The sequence below is a fragment of the Piliocolobus tephrosceles genome, chromosome 5, assembly GCF_002776525.5.
Source record: "Piliocolobus tephrosceles isolate RC106 chromosome 5, ASM277652v3, whole genome shotgun sequence".
NCBI lineage: Eukaryota > Metazoa > Chordata > Mammalia > Primates > Cercopithecidae > Piliocolobus > Piliocolobus tephrosceles.
Window position 1 is genome coordinate 155,860,077 of NC_045438.1, and position 27,639 is coordinate 155,887,715.

Sequence of the window (27,639 nt, forward strand, 5' to 3'; positions counted from 1 at the left end):
GATACATAGTAGGTGTATATATTTATGGGGTACACGAGATGTATTGATACAGGCATGCAATGTAAAATTAAACACATCATGGAGAATGGGGTATCTAATCCCTCAAGCATTTATTTTTTGAGTTACAAACAATCCAATTACACTCTTTATTTTAAAATGTACAATTAAGTTAGTATTGACTACAGTCAACCTGTTGTGCTATCAAATAAATCTTATTCATTTCTTCTGACTATGTTTTGTACCCATTAACCATTCCCACCTCCCCCACACCCCAGCCCCTCACTACCCCTCCCAGCCTCTGGTAACAATCTTTCCACTCTCTATGTCCATGAGCTCAATTGTTTTGGTTTTTAGATCCCACAAATAGGTGAGCACATGTGATGTCTGTCTTTCTGTAGCTGGCTTATTTCACTTAATATAATGATCTCCAGTTCTATCCATGTTGTTGCAAATGACTAGATCTCATTCATATTTATGGCTGAATAGTACTCCATTGTATATATGTACCACATTTTTTTAATCCATTCATCTGTTGAGGGACACAGGTTGCTTCCAAATCTTAGCTACTGTGAACGATGCTGCAACAAACATAGGAGTGCAGGTATCTCTGTGATATACTGACTTCCTTTCTTTTGGGTATATACCCTGCAGTAGGAATGCTGGATCATACGGTAGCTCAATTTTTAGCTTTTTGAGGAACCTCCAAACTGCTCTCCACAGTAGTTGTACTCATTTACATTCCCACCAACAGTGTGTGAGGTTCCCTTTTCTCCACATTCTTGCTAGCATTTGTTATTTACCTGGCTTTTGGCCATAAGCCCTTTTAACTGGGGTGAGATAGTATCTCATTGTAGTTTTGACTGGCATTTCTCTGATAATCAACGATGTTGACCACCTCTTCACACGTCTGTTTGCTGTTTGTATGTCTTCTTTTGAGAAATGTCTATAAATCTTTTGCTCATTTTTTGACTGAATTATTAGATTTTTTTTCTATAGAGTTGCTTGTGTTTCTTATATGTTTCCTTTACCTATTTTGAGGAAATTACTACACTTCATTTATCTGACATTATTTGTGGAATAAGGTGTTTTCATCCATTGCATTATAAGCCTTTGAACTCCAAATTAATATCAATATTTATATTTTGTGTGTAATCGATTTCTATGTCTGTATTATTTTTAGATTATACTTAATAATTGCATATATCTAGTTTCTGATCAATATAATAAGAAAATATAAAACTAAATTTGCTCAAATTTAATATTACCAGCAGTCAGTGATACCCTGAGTGTTCACCAGATGACGACCTATGAGCATTATCAGGTGCTTGGTTCAAAAGTTTTGCTTTTTCTTAATTCCATATTAGGAGCTATAGCAGGAAAGTTGATGGTAAAGAGAGCTTAACCTTTGAGTAGTGGAGTTGACTGTATTTGCCAATACTGATGTATCATGTATAATCTGCATGCCTACTGTACACTGATAATCACAAGGTAAAGTTTTATTTTGTAAGGTAGTTACTGCCCAGGTTTTTTTTTCCCCCATGGCTCCTTTAGGGCCACTAAGTAACAATGGCATGTATCAATCAGGTGTAAGTAAGGGACAACAGAAGCAGTAAGAGATTCAAAACAGAGAATGAGATCCTAGAGAAGCAAGCCCGATCTCTATCACAATCAAAAGGCACGGGAATCAGGAAGTCATTGTCCTAAACTTTCCTACAGTCCAGGGCTCAGATTGTCACTACTATGTTTGCCTCTAGGATCACATGGCCTGAGCTGCGATCTGGGAATGAGGGAGACACCATTAGACTGACTGGTTCCAGAGCCAGGTATTCCTTATGATATTTTCATATGAAAAATGCATGTATGACCTGCCTCTCCATGGCTCTCCACTTGGTTGGTTCTAAATTCAAGTCTTTTAGGAGTGATGCTGATCAATAGAGCCTAGACTGTGTCTATAAACCCCAGCTGCAAGGGAGTTTGGGAAATGTAGTTTCATTTTCTAACTTTGCAATACAAGAGGACACAGCAGAAGAGGGCGGGGACAGATATGGAGGGAGTCAGCTATGTTGTGGATTCCTGGGCAGGCTCCAGTTTTCATTTTTTGTGGCTGCCTCTGCCTCTGATATTTCCCTTTCTGCTGCACTGGGGCTACTGTCCACCTCTTCCACTTTAGAAAATCATTTCTTCCATTCCTTTCTTTTCTTCTTCTTCACCTGTTCCACCTTGTCCCTTTCTCTTCTACTGACTCATACGCTCTTCTAACTATAGTTTGGCAAACTGTCGAAAGATTCATGACAACAGACATGTACCTTTTCAAGAGAATTCAGGTAGCCTTATAGAATGGCTGGTTTATTACAGAATCGTCTAAAGTTTCTAGCATCTAGACACATGTATCCATATAAATTTAAAACCTTAAATGTTTAGATCTCCACTTATTACTACCACAATGCCCGAATTTTTCTAAGTGTTTTGCAATGTGTCTTGAAGGCCAATGGAAAAAAAAGGTTGTTGGCTTTAGGGAAAAAGTGATTTCAAAGCAGAAGCCCATAGCCTTGTCTTAGTCTATATAGTTATTTAGTTACGTGAATTTTATTTTATTTTACTTTTTGAGACAGGGTCTTAGTCTCACGGCTCACTGTAGCCTTGACCACCCAGGCTCAAGTGATCCTCATACCTCAGCATACCAGGGTGCTGGGACGACAGACATATACCACCATGCCCAGCTAATTTTTGTATTTTGTAGATACAGGGTTTTGCCATATTATGCAGGCTGATCTCGAACTCCTGGGCTCAAGTGATCCACCTGCTTTGGCCTCCCAAAGTGCTAGGATTACAGGTGTGAGCCACTGTGACCAGACCCGTGAATTTTAAAATCAAGAATAGTACACCTTACAGGGAGTTTTCCCTTACTTTAACCTCCCGCTTATCCACAAAATTCCATTATACCTTAACAGCTTGTATTTTTTTATACACCTATAATACAGTCTTTTCTCAATTAAGATGATGTATTCAGCAAAGGCCAATTTGTGCTTGCAGATAAGAAGTCTGATTAAAAAGTCAACTTTGCAAGTTAGAAAATGGATACCTTTGAATGAAAATTCTCTGTTTGATTATGTTCCAAAAATACTCCCTTGGAAAAAATGGAAGGTAACGTATTCAGGGCAAAAGTCATCTCACAAACTTAGTGAAGTCAGAGTATTAGTTGATGGTGGCCAGGCATTTTTATATGCAAATGTTCAAATTAATTTAGATTATGTAGAATAAATAGCCAAAGGATTAAAAAATCACAAGGCAGACACATTCCAACTCTCTAGTGTGTTTCTTTAGCCTTCAAATATCTTTTAAGAGCGCATATGTGTATGTGACATTCACTGCTGCTGACCTCACTCATTCTGCTGTGTACTGCTAATCCCTCTTAAGGAATCTGTCAATTAAAAACATTTTCTGCCCATCTTCTTTATTTGTATCTTTTTCCTAGGAAATGTGTGTGTGTGTGAGCGTATGTGTATGAGGCTGTTGCAGAAGGTCAGCAGAGGAGGTACCAAAAAACATTGTAAGGTGTGTCAGGGCAGAAATACTTTTCAATATAGTTGTAGAGAGGAAAATCTGATGAATGTTATAACAATAGAACACCTAAGTGGAAAAATAAAGTTCTGACTATCAGCACAATGGAACTTTCAAGTAGAAAATGTGAGCTATGTTCTACCCCAAGAGCTGATACAATCTTCAACCTGTACTTTGCCTCCAACCTCACCTTCCTCTATCCTCCATGCTTCTTCCAAAGATTTTTCTAAAACATACATCTTCTCATTTGCTCTCATTGTTCAAAAACCTTCAGGGGCTCCCTAGTTTTTTGAGGACAATGCCTAACTTCTGCTGAATAAACAGAAAATTATCAGGATTTAGCATCTCTTACCTTTCCCTACATTATCTCTTGTCTCACCCCTCTGTGTCTATCTCATGAAACTTCTTGCAGGTCCAAACAAGACAGGATGCTCCAAGTTCTTGTGTTTTCACATGTGACATCCCTCTTTGAGGAATATCCCTCTCCACTATCATTTATATCCATTCTACTTGATGGACATCTGCTTGAGTGTAAGGGATACTTGTGTACACAGAGTCAGATTCATGACCCCATATCCATGAAGTGTTTTCTGCACCGTATCACCTTGACCAAGCTGAATTGACCATTTGGTCCAGTCTATGGTTTCCTAATCCCTTTTCTCTAGATTCTGTGATATTTGACTAAATCTACGTTTTTGTATTCCTGGCTCTTAAATTTAGACTTGTGGAAGGATTCGCATGTTGTCTTCTTTGTCTCCATAGCATGGTGCCCTGCATCTAGTGGTCCCTTTATTTGCTAAATAAGACAACAGTGGACGAACAGTCAGAGGAAATAGTACTTGATCTGAGTCTTGAGCCATTGGTAGGATTTGGGCAAGATTCTGGGGAAGAGAAGGCATATGAGCAAGAGTAAAGAGGTGTGTGGCGGGGAATTTGTGTGCCTGTGTGTGAGAGAGAGGAAGAAAGAAACAGATAAACAGCTAGAATAGTGGAACTTAAGTTTGAATAAGGGGAATGATACCAAATTCTCAAACTCCAAGAAGCTACAACCTGATACCACCACCATGAAATAGGTAAGTTGAGAAAAAGTGCCTGTGTCTCATGTAAAGTGTGAAAAATAAAATCACACTGATTGAGAGGTAAAGAAGCCCTATGAGCTATGGCTGTGATACATTATTCTCCTGACATGTCATGTCCTGTTATAAAATCTTCCTGCCAGTGGAATTAATGTGCATATTAGAATTTTTTATGTCACTGTAAATTGGCAAACTAGAATTGTATATATTTATGGGATACCAAGTGATGTTAGGATTTATAAACACATGTGGAGCCATTAAATCAAGCTACTTACTGTATCCGTCACCTCAAATCTTGCCTATTTGTGGTGAGAGCATTTGAACTTTATTCTCTTAGATGTGTGTGGGTATATATATATATATATATATATATATATATATATATATACCTTCTTTTAGAGATATATGTCTCTAAGATGTCTGTATATCTTTATTCTCTTAGATGTGTGTATACATATATTCTCTTAGAGATATATTTTATATATATCTCTCTCTAAGAATACATATATACACACATATATATATATATATATATATATATATATATATATATACACACACATACATTATATATATTTTTTGAGGCAGAGTCTCACTCTGTCACCAGGCTGGAGTACACTGGCGTGATCTTGGCTCACTGCAACCTCCAACTCCCTGGTTCAAGCGATTCTCCTGCCTCAGCCTCCCGAGTAGCTGGGATTATAGGCATGCGCCACCACGCCCAGCTAATTTTTGTATTTTCAGTAGAGACGGGGTTTCACCATGTTGGCCAGGATGGTCACCAACTCCTGACCTCGTGATCCGCCTGCCTTGGCCTCCCAGAATGCTGGGATTACAGGCGTGAGCCCCTGCACCCGGCCTCCCCTAGATATTTTGAAATGTACAATATGCCATTTTCAACTATATTGACCATGCTGTGCAATAAATCTAAAACAAACAGGTATTCCCCTGTCTAACTGAGACTTCGTACACATTGACCATCATCTTCGGATTCCCCTCACCTCCAGCCTCTGTAACCACCATTCTACTCCCTGCTTCTATGAATGATTGTTTCAGATTCCACATGTAAGTGAGAACAAGAGGCATTTGTCTTTCTGTGCCTGGTTTATTTCACTTAGCACAATGTTGTCCAATTTCATCTGTGTTGTCACAAATGACAGAATGTTCTTCTTTTTAAAGGCTGAATAATGTTCCAGTGTGTATACATACCACATTTTCTCTATCCATTTATCTGTTGATGAACCCTTAGGTTAATTCTATCACATGGCTATTGTGAATAATGTTGCAATGAACTTGGGAGTGTAGGCACCTCTTCCACAAACTGATTTCAAGTCTTTTGGGTAAATACCCAGAAGTGAAATTGCTGTATTATGTGGTAATTCTATTTTTAGTTTTTTGAGAACTTCCATATAATTTCCTGTAATGGCTATACTAACTGGCTTTTCCAACAGCAGGGTCCAGAAGTTCCCTTTTCTCTACATCTTGCCAGTATTTGCTATCTTTAGTTTTTTTGTTTTGAAATAGTCATTTTGTCTATTGTGAATTGATATCTCATTGTAGTTTTAATTTGCATTTCCCTAAGTGACTAGTGATGTTGAGTGTTTTTCCACAAATCTGTTAGCCATTTATGTGTCTTCTTTTCTGATGTCTCTATTTAGGTACCTTGCCCCGTTTTAAATTAACTTATTTTGTTTTTGGGTTCTTGCTATTGAGTTCTTGAGTTCCTTTTATATTCTGGATATTAGTCCCTAATTGAATATATTGCTTATAAATATTTTTTTTCTTAATCTGTAGGTTGTCTTTTTATTCTGTTATTTGTTCCTTTTGCTGTGCAGCTTTTTAGTTTGATGTAATCCTATTTATCTAGTTTTGCTTTTGTTGCATGTGGTTTTGTGGTCAAATTCAAAAAAATTATTGTACAGAGCAATACTGGGTAGTCTTTGCCCTCTGTTTTCTTCCAGCAGTTTTACAGTTTCAAGTTTTACATTTAAATTTTTTATTCCATTTTGGGTTGATGTTTGTGTATGCTGTGAGATGTGTCCAATTGTATTCTTCTGCATGTGGATATCCAGGTTTGCCAACACCATTTATTGAAGAGACTGCTTTTTTCCATTGTGTATTCTTGGCATCTTTGTCAACAATCAGTTGGCCATACTGTGTGGGTTCATTTATGAGCTCTCTACTCTATTCCATTGGTTGATATTTCTATTTTTATACCAGTGCCATGTTGTTTTATGCATATTAGGATTTGATGAAGGGTTAATTAAGTACTCTCTGGCTGGAAAAATGATATTAAAGTATATTTCACCTATTTCCTTTGATAATGGTTATAACACTATTGTAGACAATTTGCATACCATCCTTTGTTGATTAAATCCACTAATAATGAATAAATTTTGTTAACACAGTAGCAGGGAAGACTGATATATAGTTGAGGTTGAATGGATTTTAGGGAAAACTAATACTGAGCACCTATTATAATCCAGGCACCAAAGAATTTGTATAGTTTATCCAATTAAATCCTCATGACAACACTGGATGTTAGGAATCAACCTCATATGTATACATGAAGAAACTAAAATTCAGAGAATGGAAATAACATCTTCAAGGTAACCTAGCTATGAGTAGAAGAGCTTTTATTCAGTCCCAGGTCTGTAGAACTTAAAAATGAGAACAATGGTTCCACTAATTTACACTCCCTTGATTCTTCAGAGAGCTAAAAGCAGACTACCATTCAACCCCGCAATCCCATCACTGGGTATGAACCCAAAGGAATATAAATCTTTCTATCATAAAGATACATACATATATATGTTCATTGCAGCACTATTCACAGTAACAAAGACATGGAATCAACCTAAATGTCTATCAATGGTAGACTAGAGAACGAAAATGTGGTAAATATATATCATGGAATACTATGCAGCCATAAAAAAGGACAAGATCATGTCCTTTACAGCAACAAGGATGGAACCAGAGGCCATTCTCCTTAGCAGACTAACACAGAAACAGAAAACCAAATACCGCATGTTCTCACTTATAAGTAGGAGCTAAATGATGAGAACACATGGACACAAAGAGGGGAACAACACACTCTGGGGCCTACTGTGAGGATGGAGGGTGAGGGGAGGGACAGGATGAGGAAAATTAACTTTCGTGTACTAGGCTTAATACACAGGGCAATTAAATAATCTGTACAACAAACCTCTATGACATGAGTTTACCTATATTACAAACCTACACATGTACCTCTGAACCTCAAATAAAAGCTTAAAAAAAAGAAAATGAGACACAGAAGTTATCTTTTTTAGCATCCTAGCAAAATTGCTAGCAATATGTCTTATACCAAAGAATATTTTAGCATCTTAGCTATCAGGAGAATGTTTCTTAAGGAAACTTCTAATTCCGATCAAGTCGATTTTAATACACGCACACACACACACACACACACACGCCCACGTACTTTTTATGAAAACTCTAGAAATGAAGGCTTGGGGTAAGGAGGAGGAAGGAATAAAATCTGTCCAGAAACATTGATTAAATCACTATTTGTAGCCCCTAAAAAATTTGTAAGATTTGGCTACCTCCATTAATTTAGTTACTTTATATCACACATCCCCTCTGGAAAGTCTTATCTTAGCATATTTAAAAAACTAATTCTGAAAGTCACATAGTGATGATTTAAAGTTTAGAATTCTTCTATAGGCTTTAAAGGAAGACTGTGCGTGTTGTTCTTTATTGAGATGTCCTCTTGCCTAATCCTTCCACCCCACCCCTACAGTTAAAATGGAAAATGACTAAAACCGTCTAGGCTCTCAATGCCATAAATCTTAATGTAAATAGTACAGAGCTTAGCAAAGAAAAGTATCAGGATTCTTGGATATTCCTTTAACTAATGCTGCTACTATTTGTAAACCATTTGACTTTCACTCCTTATATCAGTCTGTTTTCACACTATGAAGAATTGCCCAAGACTGGATAATTTATAAAGGAAGGAGGTTTAATTGACTCACAGTTCAGTATGGCTGAGGAGGCCTCAGGAAACTAACAATCGTGGTGGAAGACTAAGGGGAAGCAAACATGTCCTTCTTGGCATGGTAGCAGGAAGGAGAAGTGTTGAGCAAAGTGGGAAGAGACCCTTATAAAACCATCAGACCTTGTGAGAACTCACTCAGTATCATGAGAATAGCATGGAGGAAACTGCCCCCGTGGTTCAATGACTTCCACCTAATCTCTCCCTTGACATGTGGGTATTATGGGGATTACAACTGAAGATAAGATTTGGGTGGGGACACAAAGCCTAACCATATCACCTCTCTTACTCAAAACATAATTTAATTAAAATACAGTGTAGTCCAATGAACTAAGTGGATGATCCTTAACTGGAATAATTAGTTCTATAACCAGTTTTCTGGATTTTCAGTCTTTTATAACTCATTTACAGTGTTCTTGACATGGCCTTATTCCTTGGTTACAGCACTCAAGTGTTCATAGGCAGCAATAATTTACTATTTAAATAACATAATAAAATGACTTTGTGCATCTGTATGACTGTATGTGACTGTTTTCCTTAGACTACAAGCCATTTAGGCAGCTTTTCCCCAAGGAAGCAGCTTTTCATGATATTTCCAATTTATCATTTATGACCTTTCATGCTACTCTTTCTTAATGGGAGACATCCCTGCATAATCACAACCTGTATTTCGAAAACTATGTTGTGAACTACTGGAGTCTAAAATATAACTAAGCTCTGTTGATATTTATTACTGTGTGTAATTTGTGTCCATGTAAGTCTTCTTTGCTAGAAGTTCAGGGCAGAATGGAAGGAAGAAATTGGATTTGAGAAGCTTTCTCTTTTTCCCTTTTAAATCTGTGTGAATATTTTCTAACGTTTTATTATTCTGGTGGGGCAGAAATTTTAATGTGTGTGACATCCCCGAGTGGACTCATTTAACACAGATAAATTCCATGAGTAGCTAGGAAGTGTCAGCCTCCTTGATAAGCTTCCCTAGTTCACAGAAATTGAGCCATAACATTCCCATTAACTCTGTTTGGAGCAGTGATTAATGATACCACATAGAGACAAATTCAAGTTAATATAGATAGGGAACTGTTATTTTCCTCATCCTCCAAAATTTGGCTATCATTGGATAAACATTCCCTTCTGTGGAAGCCTTCCTTCTCCCCTCACACTGGTATGTCAGCAATGTTGTAAAATCTCTATAGAGGGACGCAGCCCCTCTCCTTGCCTGACTTAGTGCTCCCACACTTCAAAGCCAGTGCTCTCCCTACACCATTATCCCCTCAATTTCCCCAACATCCACCTCCAATTTCACAATTCTTTTGCTCACACAGCTTCTAAACTTCCTTTCAACAAAAATACAAATAACATTGTAGGAATTTAGAATAGTCTCCAAATGGTGATGCCTGAGAATTTCCCCTGGGGAGAAGACCGGTGATCTGGCCACCCACAAAGTCCATGGAGAAATTACCTACCATGGAACAGTCAGGTTTTCAGCTTTGTGGACTCTGAAACCAGATCTTATTAATGCAAAGAGATCACCAGGCAGACTGACACTAACAAATGTAGCGTATCATTCATATGTATCCAAAGTACTATGCTGCAATGAGAAATAGAACTGTCATAAAATCAGCATACTTATGCTGGCATCATTAGTGAATTTCTTCCCTGTAGTCAGACCTACCTGAGGAGACAAATGACAATCAGAATCTGTTTAGACTCAGAATACAAGGAGTTAGAGGAACAGAGTGTTAAAATACATCAAGCTCTCAATAGGGAGTGTCTGAATTTGCAAGGATTTCAACGTTTAATGATATACTGTATTTATTTATAAGGCTCCCTAGAAGACTTACTGAGGCGTAAAACTTGAATTATAGATAACTAAGCAATTGTTTTCTGGTTAGTATAACACATAGAATGTTGTCAACACATGAATCCAACTTAAAGATGATTCCTGTGCAAATACAAGTTTTCAAAATGTTCATGATCAGATAGGGGAAAACATTCTAGTGTAACCAATTCTACAAGGTACTGACAAACCAGAAGTTAACCCCAAAAGGTAGGTCTTGCCAGTTGACAGGAAGTTGCCTTAACAACCAACCAACATCGGAGTATCAAGTTTCATGACTCCGATAGTGGAGAAACAATATTGTCCAACTCATTTTTTCTGTCAGCCAGATGGGCAAGTTCTAGAAATGCCACCTGCAAGTGCCAAGTAAATATATTAATAAATAATAATCGTTGATTTCATGCCCTCTTTCCCCATCTATCCCTATGATGATGGAATTTCATAGATAATCTCAAATAGGCATTTTCATTTGTTTAAAGAATTTAGAGAAAGAGCAGAAAATGTTTAGCTTACAGGGCACTTTCCCCAGAAGGTTAACTGCTTGACAAAAATGAACGTAGAAATATACCTCCTTGAGATAAACTGCAGCATTGGTTTTGCAGTTTATATCATGTGTAATCACTTCACATGTCAAAAAAGAAAAAAAATAGTTGGCTCTCTTAATGTCTGCAACAAGCCTTTGCATGCAGCTCAATCTCTGTTGTTTCTTTCTAAGGTAAGATCAGGTCCAAGAAGTGGCAGAAGTTGAAATGGGTTTTTATGCCCATTGTTGCTATGTATATTCACACATATGGAAAATTCTTATTAGCCATTGCCAAAAGGCTTTTCTAAAATATTTCGTAGTGCATCGTTGCTTGGAAACATTGAGATCTCAAAATAAATAGTTCTCCCTTGTCCAAAATGTGTACAAATTGCACTAAACATAGATACTGAGACTCCTCCAAACCTCTAAGATTGATATCGTAAGGCCTGCCTCAAATGCATTTCTGGCAAAATCAAAGTCTTTAATTATCTTAAAAAGAGAAACATGTTAAAAATGCACATGCGATTATCTCTTAAAAATACCATAAGAATATAAATAAGGCTTTTCTCCTGACAGTACTCCAGGGCTACTCATCTGAGTGTTGGGAAGTCTAGGAGAATTTGCTGTTATTGACAGTTGCAAATCACTCTGCAAGCACTTGTGTCCTGTTCCCTCCATCCCTGGATTTGACCCGATAGTACAGAGCAAAATATTATGTTCTTTCTAGTAATCAGTGCTCGTGTTGCCACTGATAATCACCTGAATAGTAATTTTGCCATTGTACCACTGCACAAAGGCATGCCCAGCAAGCCTTGCTTAGATCTGACATGTCTGCTATCTTAAGCAGAACAAATAATCAAGTAAACATGGAAGGTCTCGAGAGAAGTGCATGTGGATCAGTCTGGGGCTGAGGTAAGAACCTGGGTATGCTTCTGATAGTTCAGACAAAAGACAATGACAGTTTGAGTATTTCTACCCATCCTTCTTTTGGTAGTTATTAAGGGACACTGACTTAGTATTGCAAAACAAACTGAGCTACATCGATACATGGCCCAATTTTTAAGACACCCTTTCTAGGCTTATTTATCTCCTATAGTATGCTAGATAAAAGGCAGATAAACTGCTTCCCACTTATCTAAATTGAGATGATTTGCCCTGGCACCAAATACAATTTGCAATGGGGATGTCGCTGTGGCATCTCGTCTCATCAGGATTGTCTCGTCACTTTTGTCCACCCCTACTTGGAAATACTTGGAAATTCTATTGGAAGTTGAGAGTAAAGGGCTCTTCATCTTCAAACATGAGTTCCCAATTTATTATGCACCTTTTCTTTCCTTTGCTTTCGATCAAAATTCTGAGTTTCTCTCTGTTTATCTGTGAATCCCATGGCCTCAGACTTTAAAAATGGACTAAATAGTTATAAAATTTGAATTTAGGGCTGATTTGATTCAGAAACCAAGTAAGCACGGTCTCCAAACATGAAGCCATGTTTCTTTGTAACCAAGGCTGCCTGTTTAGTTGGAATTTCTGTCTAAGAAGAGCACCCCTGGATAACTAACAATTGAGACGTATAACATTTTTGAAGATCAACTTTCCTCACTCAGTGTATTAAATTTTCAAATGTTCTCTTTGACAAGAGGAAAATAGCTTCAGATTTCATATTTGTACTAATGTGTTTCTAATTAATTGATTTTAATTTGATTCTCTCTGTTTTCATCTTTGTAAGTTAATTCTGCTGTTTTCATACATGTTTTAGATAATGACCTTACTTTTGTTTGCCTGCCTACAACATAAATATCAGAAAGAAGAAAATCATCATTAGCATTCAATCATGGCCAAGCCAGAGAGTTCATGTAATATGGGGGTTTTATGGTTCACTGAAAACAATCGCATCTTAAATTCATTTTCCAGCTGGTCTTGAATTTTCCAAAAGTCTAGAAGCACAGCTGCATTGTAGGTCATCATTCTATGCAATAGTCATAACCAAGCTAGACACTAGGGGGGCTGTGTGGAGTGAGGTGGTGATAAGCTTAGTTTTCTGAATCAGATTGACCAGGGTTAGCTTATTGACACTTAAACTGTTGTCTCTGTGACTTTGTGTAAAGCACTGAACTTCTCTGAGCCTCAGCATTCTCGTCTGTTAAATGGAAACAAAAATGTGTATTCTGTCTCTATTAAGGGACATTTACTGAAATCACCATCTTCACATAATGATAGTAAGTGCTATGTAAAAAGAGAAAAGCATCTTGTGGGTAATACTTGATTAAGTCCAATTAAAGTTAAATGGGTTTTTTCATTGCAGACGTTCCTGATACATTACTGCATGAGATAAACCTCCAATGGAGGTATGAATTACATAGCATTGTCCAGACTTATTGGGAGACTCACAGAATACATGTTGGGAAGAGCTTATAGGCTTCCTAACATTGTTGTGATAATTAAGCATAATTATATACATTAAATGCTTATCTCAATATCTGCTGCATAATAATGCAGGCCAACATTTACTGAGCATTTCCTGTGTGCCACATGTCATCTCATTGCATAATCATGGCCATCTCGTGAGGCAGGTACCCTCATTCTTATCTTACAGGTAAGAAAAGTGAGCCTTAGAGATGTTGGCCAACTGCCCAGGGTCATACGGCAAGACAGCGTCAAACTTGGGACTTTTAACTCCCCAGAGTCTGTCTGATACACTTTAATAAATGCTGTTCCCGGGCAGATGCATGGTTCACCCCCGTAATCCCAGCACTTTGAAAGGCCAAGGCGGGTGGATCACCTGAGGTGAGGAGTTGGAGACCAGCCTGTTCAATGTGTTGTTACCCCATCTCTACTAAGAACACAAAAATTAGCCAGGCATGGTGGCGTGTGCCTGTAATCCCAGCTACTTGTGAGGCTGAGGCAGGAGAATTGCTCTAACCTGAGAGGTGGAGGCTGCGGTGATTTGAGATCGCACCAACATACCCCAGCCTGGTGACAGAGCAAGACTCCATCTGAAAAATAAATGAATAAATAAATAAAAATAAAGGTTGTTCTCAGTCTCTTCTTTTCTTTAGCTATCGCTGGGACACCTGTTACATTCTAATGTAAGCTATTAGCAGGATGGGCATCAAAGACAAAGGTTCCCCTTAAGAATACTATCTTGCTTTATAGCTTATCCAGATATATTGCTAGACAATTCCAGGCCCCACATTCATTTAGGCTTTCTTCTCTTCAACAAAGACATAGTAAGTAAGACCTTACTGTGTACTGGTCACTATTCTAGGTAACTGAAATACAACAGTGAATAAAGCAGACAAAAACCCTTGCTCTCATGGAGTGCGTATTCTCCTGTGAGAAAACAGATGAAAACAAGTAACTAAGTAAAACAAACAAACAAACAGAAGTCATGGTAAGAAGTGCAATGCAGAAAAATAAAGGAAGAAAAAGGAAAGAGAGTGACTTTGGTGGCGAGGAGAGGTTGGTGGCTGCACTTCTAAATAGGGTTATGCCGGAAGGCCTGGCTGAGATGGTGCCCTCTGAGCAAAAACTTGAAGAAAGAGAGCAAGGATGGATCCAAGATGGCATTTGGGTAGAATGTTCCAGGCTAAAGAAACAGCAAGTGGAAAAATCCCAAGGTAGGGATATGCCTGGTGTCTTCAGGGAACTGCAACATGTTCTCTTTTTTCCTACTTTTTTTCTTTTAAAATTCAACTTTTATTTTAGATGCACTAAGTACATGTGCAGATTTGTTACATGGATATATTGCACCCAGGTAGTGAGCATAGTACCCAATAGGTAGTCTTTCAACCCATGTCCTCCTCTCTCGCTCCCCATCTATTCATCCCTAGTATTTATTGTTCCCATCTTTACATCCCTTAGTACCCAATGTTAAGCTCCCACTTATAAGTGAGAACACACGATATATTTGCTTTTCTGTTCCTATGTTAATTTGCTTAGTATTCTGGCCTTCAGCTTCATCCATGTTTCTGCAAAGGACACGATCTCATTCTCTTTTATGGCCGCGTAGGTTTCTATGGTGTATATGTACCACATTTTCTTTATCCAATCCACCTTTAATGGGCACCTAGATCAATTCCATTTCTTTGATATTGTGAATAATATGGCAATGAGCATACAGGTGCATCTGTCTTTTTGATGTAATAATCTATTTTCCTTTGCATATATACCCAATCATGGGATTTCTAGGTCGAATGGTAAATCAGTTTGAAGTTCCTTGTGAAATATCCAAACCACTTTCCACTGTGGCTGAATTAATTTACATTCCCACAGCAGTGTATAAACATTTTCTTTTCTCCAAAGCCTTACCAGCATCTGTTGTTTTGGGGCTTTTTAATAATAGGTATTCTGACTGGTGTGACACGGTATGTCATCATAGTTTTAATTTGCATTTCTCCGATGATTAGTGGTACTGAGTATTTATTCCTATGCTTCTTGGCTGCTTGTATGTTCTTTTAAGAAGTGTTTATTCACATTCTTTGCCCATTGTTTAATGGGATTGTTTTTCACTTGTTCCATTGTTGAAGTTCCTCATAGATTCTGGTTATTAGACTTTTGTCAATGCATAGCTTGTGACACTTTTCTCTGATTCTGTAGGTTGTCTGTTTACTCTGTTGATAGTTTCTTTTGCTGTGCAGAAGCTCTTTATTTTAATTAGGTTCTACATGTCAATTTTTATTTTTGTTGCAATTGCTTGTGGGGAATTGGTCAAAATTCTTTGCCAAGATCAATGTTGAAAAGGGTATTTTCTAAGTTTTCTTCTAGGATTTTTATAGTTTAAAGTCTTGCATTTAAATCTTTAATCCATGTTAAGTAAAGTTTTGTATATGGTGAAAAGTAGAGGTCTAGTTTTATTCTTCTGCATATGGCTAGCCAGCTATCCTAGCACCATTTATTGAATAGGGAGTCCTTTACCCATTGTTTGTTTTTGTCGGTCTTGTGAAGGATGGTTGTAGGTGTGTGGCTTTACTTCTCAGGTGGTTTTTTTTTGGTTTGTTTTTTGTTTTTTCTGTTCCATTGGTCTATATGTCTGTTTTTGTTCCAGAACCATGCTGTTTTGGTTACTGTAGACTTACAGTGTAGTTTAAAGTTGAGTAGTGTGATACTTCTGGCTTTGCTCTTTTGCTTTGTTCTTTTTGCTTAAGATTGCTTTGGCTAATTTAGGGTCATTTTTGGTTCCATGTGAATTTTAGGAGAGTTTTTTTTTTTTTTTCCTAATTCTGTGAAGAAAGATGTTGGTAGTTTGATAGGAATAGCATTGAATCTATAAATTGCTTTGGGAAGTATAACCATTTTAATGATATTGATTCTTTCAATCCATGAGTATTTGTCCTACTTTTGATATCAAGAAGATGCAAAGACAGATGGGAATAAACACACTATTCAGCCCATCCCCAAGGCCTACCTTCCCATGCTGCTTGAAAGAGAAAGAATCATACCATAGAGTTTATCCTTTACCCAGAGGAGAGATCTTTCATGGGAATATAATTTTTTTTTTTTTTTTGAGACGGAGTCTCACTCTGTCCACCAGGCTGGAATGCAGTGGCATGATCTCGGCTCACTGCAAGCTCCGCCTCCCGGGTTCACGCCATTCTCCTCCCTCAGCCTCTTGCACCTGCCACTGCGCCTGGCTAATTTTTTGTATTTTTAGTAGCGATGGGGTTTCACCGTGGTCTTGATCTCCTGACCTTGCGATCTGCCTGCCTCAGCCTCCCAAAGTGCTGGGATTACAGGCGTGAGCCACCGCACCCGGCCTGGGGAATATAAATTTTAAAACTCATGAAGAAAACAAATTTATAACAAAAGACAATTTTGTAATATATTTTTGAAAATGATTTTGCATTTGAAGGTTTCTGGTAGGTCCTGAGTTATTTCAAGAGAATTTACTAAAGTTCATGGTAATTAATAAAAGATAATTTATAATAGTATTTGGAAAACTCTTAAGCAGGCTGCAAATATAAGGGATTATTTTCATTATTAAAGAAATGGACTTTTAAAAATTGCTTGCAAAGTTTCCCCAGCTACAAATTATGAATATACATATTTGTGTGTGTGTTACCATATATTTTTTGTTTTTGTTTTTATTTATTTTTAACTTTTAGGTTCAGGAGTACATATGCAGGTTTGTTATACAGGTAAGCTTGTGTCATGGGGGTTTGTTGTACAGATTATTTCATCACTCAGGCATTACGCTTAGTACCCAATAGTTACCTTTCTGATTCTCTCCCTCCTCCCCATCTCTACATTCAGAGTAGACCTCAGTGTTTCTTGTCTCCCTCTTTGTGTTCATGTGTTCTCATCATTAACTCCCATTTATAAGTGAGAACAGGCAATATTTGGTTTTCTATTCCAGCGTTAGTTTGCTAAGGATAATGGCCTCTAGCCCCATCCATGTTTCTGCAAAGGACAATGATCTTGTTCTTTTTTATGGCTGCATAGTATTCCAAGATGTATATGCAGCACATTTTCTTTATCCAGTCTACCACTGATAGGCATTTAGGGTGATTCTGTTTGTTTGCTATTGTGAATAGTGCTGCAATGAACACAGGTATACATGTGTTTCTATGACAGAATGATTTATATTCCTTTGGGTATATACCCAGTAATGGGATTACTGGGTCCAATGGTAGCTCTGTTTTTAGCTCTCTGAGGAATCACTACACTACTTTTCACAATGTTTGAACTAATTTACACTCCTGCCAACAACGTATTAGCATTCCCTTTTCTCTGCAACCTTGCCAGCATCTGTTATTTTCGACTTTTTAATAATAGCCATTCTGACTCGTGTGAGATGGTATCCCATTGTGGTTTTGATTTGCATTTCTCTAATGATTAGTGATATTGAGCTTTTCTTCATATGCTTTTTGGCCACAGGTATGTCCTTTTTTGAAAATGTCTGTTCATGTTCTTTGCCCACTTTTTAATGGGGTGGTTTATTTTTTTGTAAATTTAAGTTCCTCAGAGATGTTTGATATTAGACCTTAGTCAGATGAATAGTTTGGAAGTATTTTCACCCATTCTGCAGGTTGTCTGTTTACTCTGTTGATAGTTTTTCTTGCTCTGCCAAAGCTCTTTAGTTTAATTTGATGCCACTTGTCAATTTTTGCTTTTGTTGCAATTGCTTTTGGTGTCTTCATCATGAAATCTTTGCCAGTTCCTATGTCCAAAATTATATTGCCTAAGTTGTCTTCCAGGGTTTTTAATAGTTTGGGGTATTACATTTAAGTCTTTAATCCATCGTGAGTTGATTTTTCTATATGGTGTAGGGAAGGGGTTCAGTTTCAATCTTCTGCATATGGCTAGACAGTTATCCCCACACCATTTATTGAACAGAGAGTCCTTTCCCCATTTCTTTTTTATCAATGGACTTATTTCTGGGAAATTCTGTTCCACTGGTCTATGTTTCTCTTTTTGTATCAGTACCATGCTGTTTTGGTTACTATAGCCTTGTAGTATGGTTTGAAGTCAGGTGATGCCTCCTGCTTTGTTGTTTTTGCTTAGAATTCCTTTGACTATTTAGGTTCTTTTTTGGTTCCATATGAATTTTAGAATAGTTTTTTCTAATTCTGTGAGGAATGTCATTGGTAGTTTGATAGTAATAGCACTGAATCTATAAATTGCTCTGAGCAGTACGGCTATTTCAATAATATTGATTCTTCCCATTCATGAGCACAGAATGTTTTTCTTTTTTTTTTTTTTTTTTTTTTTTTTGAGACGGAGTCTTGCTCTGTCACCCGGGCTGGAGTGCAGTGGCCGGATCTCAGCTCACTGCAAGCTCCACCTCCCGGGTTCAGCCATTCTCCTGCCTCAGCCTCCGGAGTAGCTGGGACTACAGGCGCCCGCCACCTCGCCCGGCTAGTTTTTTTGTGTGTTTTTAGTAGAGACGGGGTTTCACCGGGTTAACCAGGATGGTCTTGATCTCCTGACCTCGTGATCCGCCCGTCTCGGCCTCCCAAAGTGCTGGGATTACAGGCTTGAGCCATTTGTTTGTATCATATCTGATTTCTTTGAGCAGTGACTTATAATTCTTATTGTAGAGATCTTTCACCTCCCTGGTTAGCTATATTCCTAAGTATTTTACACTTTTTGTGGTTATTGTGAATGGGATTGCCTTCCTGATTTAGCTCTCAGCTTGGCTGTTGTTGATGTATAGGAATGCTAGTAATTTTTATACATGAATTTTGTATCCTGAAACTTTGTTGAAGTTATCCGATGTAGGATCTTTTGAGCAGAGATGATGGGATTTTCTCGATATAGAACCATGTCATCTGCAAACAGGAATAGTTTGACTTCCTTTCATTCTACTTGGATGCCCTTTATTTTTTCTCTTGTCTGATTGCTCTGGTCAGGACTTCCAATACTATGTTGAGTAAGAGTGGTGAGAGAGGGCAACCTCGTCTTGTGCCAGTTTTCAAGGGGAATGCTTCCAGCTTTTGCCATTCAATATGATGTTGGCTGTGGGTTTGCCATAGACGTCTCTTATTATTTTGTGCTATGTTCCTTCAATGCCTAGTTTGTTGATGGTTTTTAACATGAAAGAATGTTAACTTTTACCAAAAGTCTATTTTGCATCTAGTGAGGTGATCGTGTGGTTTTTGTCCTTAATTCTGTATATGTGAGGAATCACATTTATTGATTTGCGTTTGTTGAACCAACCTTGCGTCCCAGGGATAAGGTCTACTTGATTGTGGTGCATTAGCTTTTTAATGTGCTGCTGCATTCAGTTTGCTAGTATTTTTTTTTTTTTTTGAGGATTTTTGCATCTATATTCATCAAGGATATTGGCCTGAAGTTTTCTTTGTTGTTATGTCCCTGCCAGGTTTTGATATCAGAATGATGCTGGCCTGACAGAATGAGTTGGGGAAGAGTCCCTCCTCCTCCTCCTCCTTATTATTATTATTATTATTATTATTATTATTATTGGAATAGTTTCAGTAGGAATGGTGACAGCTCTTCTTTGTTCATCTGGTAGAATTTGGCTGTGAATCTGTCTGGTCCAGGTCTTCTTTTGGTTGGTAGGCTATTTATTATGAATTTAATTTCGGAGCTCATTACTGTTCTGTTCAGGCATTCGATTTCTTATTTGTTCAGTCTTGGGACGGGGTGTATGTGTCCAGGAATTTATCCATTTCTTCAAGATTTTGTAGTTTGTGTGCATATAGGTGTTCATAATAGTCTCTGTTGGTTATTTGTATTTCTGTGAGGTCAGTGGTAATTCTAATTTTTTTTTTTTTAATCTCTCTTTTCTTCTATGTTAGTCTAAGTAGCAGCCTATTTTTCTAATTAATTTTTTTCAAAAAGCCAGCTCCTGGCTTCATTGATCTTTTGAGTGTTTTTTTAATGTCTCAATCTCCTTCAGTTCAGCTCTTATTTTGGTTATTTCTTGTATTCATCTACCTTCAGGCTTGGTTTGCTCTTGTTTCTCTAGTTTTTAGTTGTGATGTTTGATTATTAATTTCATACCTTCTAACTTTTTAATATGGGCATTTAGTGCCATAAATTTTCCTCCTAATGGTGCCTAAGCTGTGTTCCAGAGATTCTGGTATGTTCTTTACCCAAAAGTCATCCAGGAGCAGAATATTTAATTTCCATGTAAATTGTTTTTAACAATTTTCTTCATATTGAGTTCTATTTTTACTGTGCTGTGGTCCAAGAGTGTGGATGATATAATGTATATTCTGTTGTTTGGGGGTGGAGAGTTCTATAGATCTCTCCAGATATCAGATCCATTTGGTCCAGTGTTGAGTTCAGGTTTTGAATATCTTTGTTAATTTTCTGCCTCAGTAATCTATCTAATACGGTCAGTGGAGTGTTGAAGGTTCACACTGTTATTGTGTGGGAGTCTAAGTCTCTTTGAAAGTCTCTAGGAACTTGCTTTATGAAGCTGGGTGCTCCTGTGTTGGGTGCATATATATTTAGGATAATTAGGTTTTCTTGTTGAAATGAACTATTTGCCATTATGTAATGCCCTTCTTTGTCTTTCTTGTTCTTTGTTGGTTTAACTCTGTTTTGCCTGACATTAGGATTGCAACCCCTGCTTTTTTCAGTTTTCCACTTGCTTGGTAGATTTTTCTCCATACCTTTATTTTGAGCCTATAGGCCTCATTGCATGTGAGATGGGTCTCTTGAAGACAGTATGCCATTGGGTTTTTATTCTTTATCCAGCTTGTTACACTGTGTCTTTTAATTGGGTCATTTAACCTATTTGCATTCAAGGTTAGTATTGATCTGTGTGGATTTGATCCTGTCATTGTGATTTTAGCTGTTTATTATGCTGAGTTTGTGTGGTTGCTTTATGGTGTCACTGGTCTGTGTACTTAAGTGTGTTTTTGCAGTGGCTAGTAATAGTCTTTCCTTTCCATATTTTGTGCTTCTTTCAAGAGCTCTTTTCTGGCAAGTCTGGTGGTAAAAAAATTCCGTCAGCATTTGCTAGTCTGAAAAGGATCTTATTTCTTTTTTGCTTATAAGCTTAGTTTGGCTGGATATAAAATTCTTGGTTAGAGTTTCTGTTTTTAAAGAATGTTGGATATAGGCTCCTAATCCCTTTTGGCCTGCAGGGTTTCTTTTGAGAGGTCTGCTGTTAGTCTAATGAGCTTCCCTTTGTAGGTGACCTGTCTTTTCTCTCTAACTGCTTTTAACATTTTTTCCTTTCATTTAGACCTTGGAGAATCTTATAATTATGTGTATTGGGGGTAATCTTCTTGTGAAGCATTTTGCTTGAGTTGTCTGCATTTCCTGAATTTGAATTTTGGCCTCTGTAGCTAAGTTGGGGAAGTTCTCATGGATGACATCCTGCAATATGTTTTCGAGTTGCTTCCATTCTCCCCATCTTTTTCAGGGACATCAGTAGGCATAGATTCAGTCTCTTTACGTAATTCCATAATTCTTGAGATTCTCTAAGATTTTATTCATTCCTTTTTATTCTTTTCTTGAAAATTCTTGTCTGACTGTCTTATTCCAGAAAGCTAGTCTTCAGGCTCTGAGATTCTTTCCTCAGGTTGTTCTATTCTGCTATTAATATTTGCAATTGCATTATGAAATTCTTGTAGAGTGTTTTTCAGCTCTTTAAGGTCAGTTACATATTTTTCTATACTGGTCATTTTGTCTGTTAGCTTCTGTATGATTTTATTGTGATTCTTTTTTTTTTCTTTTTGAGGTGGAGTCTCGCTCCCATCATGCAGGCTGGAGTGCAGTGGCGTGATCTTGGCTCACTGAAACTTCCACCTCCTAGGTTCAAGTGATTCTCCTTCCTCAGTCTCCCGAGTAGCTGGGATTACAGGTGTGCACCACCAAGCCCAACCAATTTTTGTATTTTTAGTAGAGATGGGGTTTCGCCACATTGGCCAGGCTGGTCCTGAATTCCTGACCTCAGGTGATCCACCCGCCTCAGCCTCCCAAAGTGTTGGGATTATAGATGTGAGCCACCACACCCAACCCTTATTGTGACTTTTAACTTCCTTGGATTGAATTTCAACATTCTCCTGAATCTCAGTGATCTTCATTTCTGTCCATAATCTGAGTTCTGTTTCTGATGGCTGAAATGACAGAAACAGAACTGAGATTATGGACAGGAATGAAGTTAAGAACACTTGCTGAAGAACTAGTGCAGTTGTTTGGAGGAAAGAAGATATGGTGACTTTTTAAGTTGTCAGAGTTCTAGCACTGGTTCTTTCTCATGTTTCTGGGCCGATATTTCTTCAGTCTTTGAAGTTGCTGAACTTTGGATGAGTTTTCTGTGTTTTTTCACAATCTTATTTGATGACCTTGGAGTTTAACTATGGTGTAAGGTGGATTCAGTTGACTGGCTTCCTTACTGGAAGATATTAGGGGACCAAGGCTCAGCACAGGACTCCTGTACTGCATACTGTAACTCTGGGAGCCTAGTATTAGGCCCTGGATTTGATCTCTGCCTCCTCGAGGCTAGGAACCTCCTGTGCTGGAGGAACTAAGGTGCTCTTGGACGGCTGGTGACAACATTCTGATGGGTGGTGCCAGCTAAAGCACTTTGTAAGGTAGTGGCAGCAGGATCCATTCTTGTTCACACATGCCAGCAGCAGCGGCAGTGGCAGTGTCACAGGGTGCATGCTTGTTGGCTGCAGCAGGGGGCTACCCAGTGCCAGGGCGCTGGCCTCCGTGTGGGCCTTCCCAACAGTAGTGGTGGCAGTAGGGCTCAGGGGGTGTGGGGACCCCACCAGCAACTGTGTACACATTCACATCAGTGTAGTGGTGGTGTTAGCACAGGGACAGGGTGCTGGTGGGTGTAGGACTGTGTGCATCCTTTGTACTTATGCACATGGATGGTAGTGGCCATTCTGGGCTGGGGGCAGGTCCACTGTTCTCCATGCCTGATTTCCCACCAGCAGCTCCAGTGCAGAGTGAAGTGCTGGCAGGGGTGGGGCTGGAGGGCTCCATGCCTGCCAATGTGCCCATGACAATGGTGGTATGGTGGGAGGAAGGAGGGCAGGGTGCATTCACACTCGCCGTAGTGGCTTGGCAGGGTGTATGTGCACCCACAGGCTGGCAGGGAAGGGAAAGCTAGGCCCACCCACACACATGTGCTGGCAAAGCAATGTAGAGGGTGACCTTGGGCGAGTGTCTGTAGGCAAGGTGGCAAGGAGGAGGCTGCAGTGGGGGCAGGGCGCAGGTGGGCTGGTGCCTGTCCACAGGGGCCACTCTACTGGAGCACTCTGCTTGTCAGGGACACAGTTCACCAGTGCAGGAACTATGATGTGCGACCCCAGGAGGTATCTGGGGGCTGCATTTCAAGCAGGCATGGCCAGGCTGGGGATCCAGGAGACACCAGCAGACTGAGGGGTGCTCAGATCAGACTGACTCCTTCTCATGGGCCAGATCGCCCTGCAACACACGGACCAGACAGTTTTCCTGGGGCTAAAGTCTCCTACGGGAGCAAGTCAAGCCTAGTGGGGTGGGCATCTCTGGACGTCCTCCACTACCAAATACTGTGGGCTCCACCCTGGCTGGGGTTCTGCCTCTGTGACTTCTCTAAGCAGTTTTCCCTGCCAACTCAAGAGTCTGTGGTGGTTGAGGGGTCTCCTCCAGTAGAGATGCAGGAGGCCCGTGTTGAAAGCTGGTTGCTCCTTACCAGTTAACTCACCCCCTCCGCAGGAATTGTTGGAGGCTAGGAACAGTCCCAGTGCAGTGCAGCTCTGTGCAGGGTTCTCAGCTTCCTCCGTCTCCAGCCCAGCTTCTGCGTCTTCCCTCCACCTGTTCTCAATGCCTTCCCTCCGAAGATCTGCTAGGAGTGTGCCAGTCTTCCCAATGTCTAGTCTCTTGGAGAGAGATGTTCCTCCCAGCTGCATCTATGCGGGAGGAACATCGCCCACTGACGGACAGGGACATCGGGAAGACTGGCACACTCCCAGTAGATCTTTTTAAATTCTCAGCATTTCTTCGCATTTTAGGGATATCTTCTGCCTTCATTTTATCTTAAACAAAAATATTTCGATTGTTTATCTTTATCCAATGCTCTGTTTATCATAAGCATAAATTCTCACAGGACTATGACTAAATTAATGAAACCTAAGGATATTCTCTTTTTGTACCTTCATCAACTTCTCTTGGGACATAAACTGGTACAACCTTTCTATTTAGCAACTTGGCAATAAGTATGAATAGCTCCAAAAAGTTACACTTTTGACCTAATGATTTCACTCCTAAGAATCTCAATGAAATTATAAGTAACAAGGAAGGAGGTTTGTTTGCAAAGACATTTCACACAAAATTATTTATAAGAAGAAACACTGGGGAGGCCGAGGCAGGTGGATCATCTGAGGTCAGGAGTTTGAGACCAGCCTGACCAACATGGTGAAACCCTGTCTCTACTAAAAATACAAAAATTAGCTGGGTGTGGTGGCAGGCACCTGTAATGTCAGCTACTCTGGAGGCTGAGGCAGGAGAATCGCTTGAACCCGGGAGGCGGAGGTTGCAGTGAGCCTCGATCGTACCATTACACTCCAGCCTAGCAACAAGAGCAAAACTCTGTCTCAAACAAAACAAAACAAAACAAAACAAAAACTGCCAACAGCCTATATGTGTCAATTGTATAAAGATCACTCTTTATGAAAGTGATCTTTACATATGATTTTAATAACCTGGTAACCTGCTGATGGTATTAAAGTTAAGTGTAATAAAAGCAAGATGCAAAATTGTGGATAAATGTGGTCTAGAACAAGCAAAAATAAAATACATAATAAAATATAGCAAAGTATCAGCAGTGACTGAATCTGGGTGTGGAGATATGTTCTTCTTGCATCTTTACAGTTATTTACTGGTTGTAGCAATAAGACATTCAACAAAGGTACTCATCTCACCCTCTTCTATTTGGATGCTCTCAGTAATGTTTCACAATTGTTGACATAATCAAATATTAAAAATTCTTTTCTCTGAGTCATGTCAACGAGGAACGACATCAATAATGTCTTAGCAAACAAGGAAGCCAATAATTCATTGTTATGATTAAAAAGCTGAAAACCTTGACCATAAAAGAATCTTTGCATTGGCCGGGTGCGGTGGCTCATGCCTGTAATCCCAGCACTTTGGGAGTCCGAGGCGGGTGAATCACGAGGTCAGGAGATCGAGACCATCCTAGCTAACACAGTGAAACCCCATCTCTACTGAAAAAAAAAAACAAAAAAATTAGTGAGTGTGGTGGCATGCGCCTGTGGTCATAGCTACTTGGGAGACTGAGGCAGGAGAATCACTTGAACTGGGAGGCAGAAGTTGCAGTGAGCTGAGATCGTGCCACTGCACTCCAGCCTAGGGGACAGAGTAAGACTCCATCTCAAAAAAAAAAAAAAAAAAAAAAAAAGAAAGAAACTTTGCATGATAACCTAAAGAATCTCTCAGTGTCCATATTTCCATATCAGCATGTGCTCAGACAGTGTGCTTTGAGAGATTTATGTCTTAAATGGCCTGCTGGCTTTCTGACCTGACTTTCCTGTCCTTTTCAGAGCTGTTGAAGAGGATAAACTTTAAAATGAAACACACATATCTCCCTAATTATGTTTGCTGTTACAACACGACTTGCGAAAACTTTGGGGAAGTATATTGTAATAGACCAGCTAGCTATTGTACTTGAAGTATATAATTTGTAATTAGCAAATATGTTCTGAACTAACTGAGTAAACCACTTCTTTGCATATTCAAAGAAAGAATCCCTTTTAAGTCAACTGAGTGCTAGTTTCCATGGAAGATCTGGTTGAGGGGAGCCTGGAGGTCTCAGGATCTCTCATGAGGTCTCATGCTGGAGGCATGAAGGTCTCAAGACTGTAAACAGTCACTGGCAACTCTTCAACTGATTTTCCTTCAACCTCCAAGCATCTGACCTTTATTATGAACATTTATTCATAGCATTGTCTCAATATTGGAATGCCCCATCATTCTTCACCAATATCTCTGCTTACATCTTGTGCTTCCAGTGAACAGAAAGCATGCACAAGAAAATGCACACAGGGCCAGGCACAGTGGCTCACGCCTGTAATCCCAGCACTTTGGGAGGCCGAGGCGGGTGGATCACCTGAGGTCAGGAGTTCGATACCAGCCTGACCAACACGGAGAAACCCCGTCTCTACTAAAAATACAAAAAAATTAGCTGGGCATGGTGGCTCATGCCTGTAATCTCAGCTACTAGAGAGGCTGAGGCAGAAGAATCACTTGAACCTGGGTGACAGAGGTTGCGGTGAGCCAAGATTTCGCCATTGCACTCCAGCCTGGGCAACAAGAGCGAAACTCAGTCTGAAAAAAAAAAAAAAGAAGAGAAAATGCACACGGGGCAATGTTTCCTCATTCTTTGCACACTCTGGCACATCTTTCCATTCTTTCATCTACTCTTGGAGAGCATCTGAACTGCAGTAGTCTTAGCAGGCCACTAGAAATTGGCTCCAACTGCTTAGTAACTAGTTAGGCTTTGCTAAGCCTCACATTCAGTCTAGAATGTTCTTGGGGCAGAGTGGTCCCATTGAATGAGCAAGCCTGAAATGGCCACATTGTTAGCAACAAATTCTCTGCCAATTTGTCATTTTTTACCATTTACTGGAGTCATGACAAATGTATCTGAGTCTCCCCCACCAGAAATAGAAGCTGCAATGTGAGTCACCCAGCCAAGCCTGTGCAATAGACATTAATTTATATGTCTTAAACAGTATTTGCCACATGCCTTCAAAAAAAATCCACTATTCAGTTCTTATCTGGAAAACTACAGAAATAGAAGTTTTGTTTCCTGTTATTGCAGGGCTTGTGGAGTTGGAGAAATGCTCTTGATTTCCTTTCATAAAGTTTTCTTTCTGAAACAATCAGGACTGTAGTAAACACTGACCCAAAAAAGAGGGTTCATTTCATGAATTTCCAGTAATGCCCGTGCTCAGAGTATTGTTTTTGTCATAACAGATATGAAAGTTTAATGATTAATGTCACAGAGATATTTCATTTGTTTCGATTGCTGATACACTCACCAAAGATTTCCCATATCCAGGGGGCTGCTATGTTACAAGGGAAGTAACTGGGCAGAGTCACAGGTTCTGATCCCACTCACTCCAAGCTGAAATTGATCAGTTTAGAAATGACATAACTAAATTTTATTTCAATGGAAGGT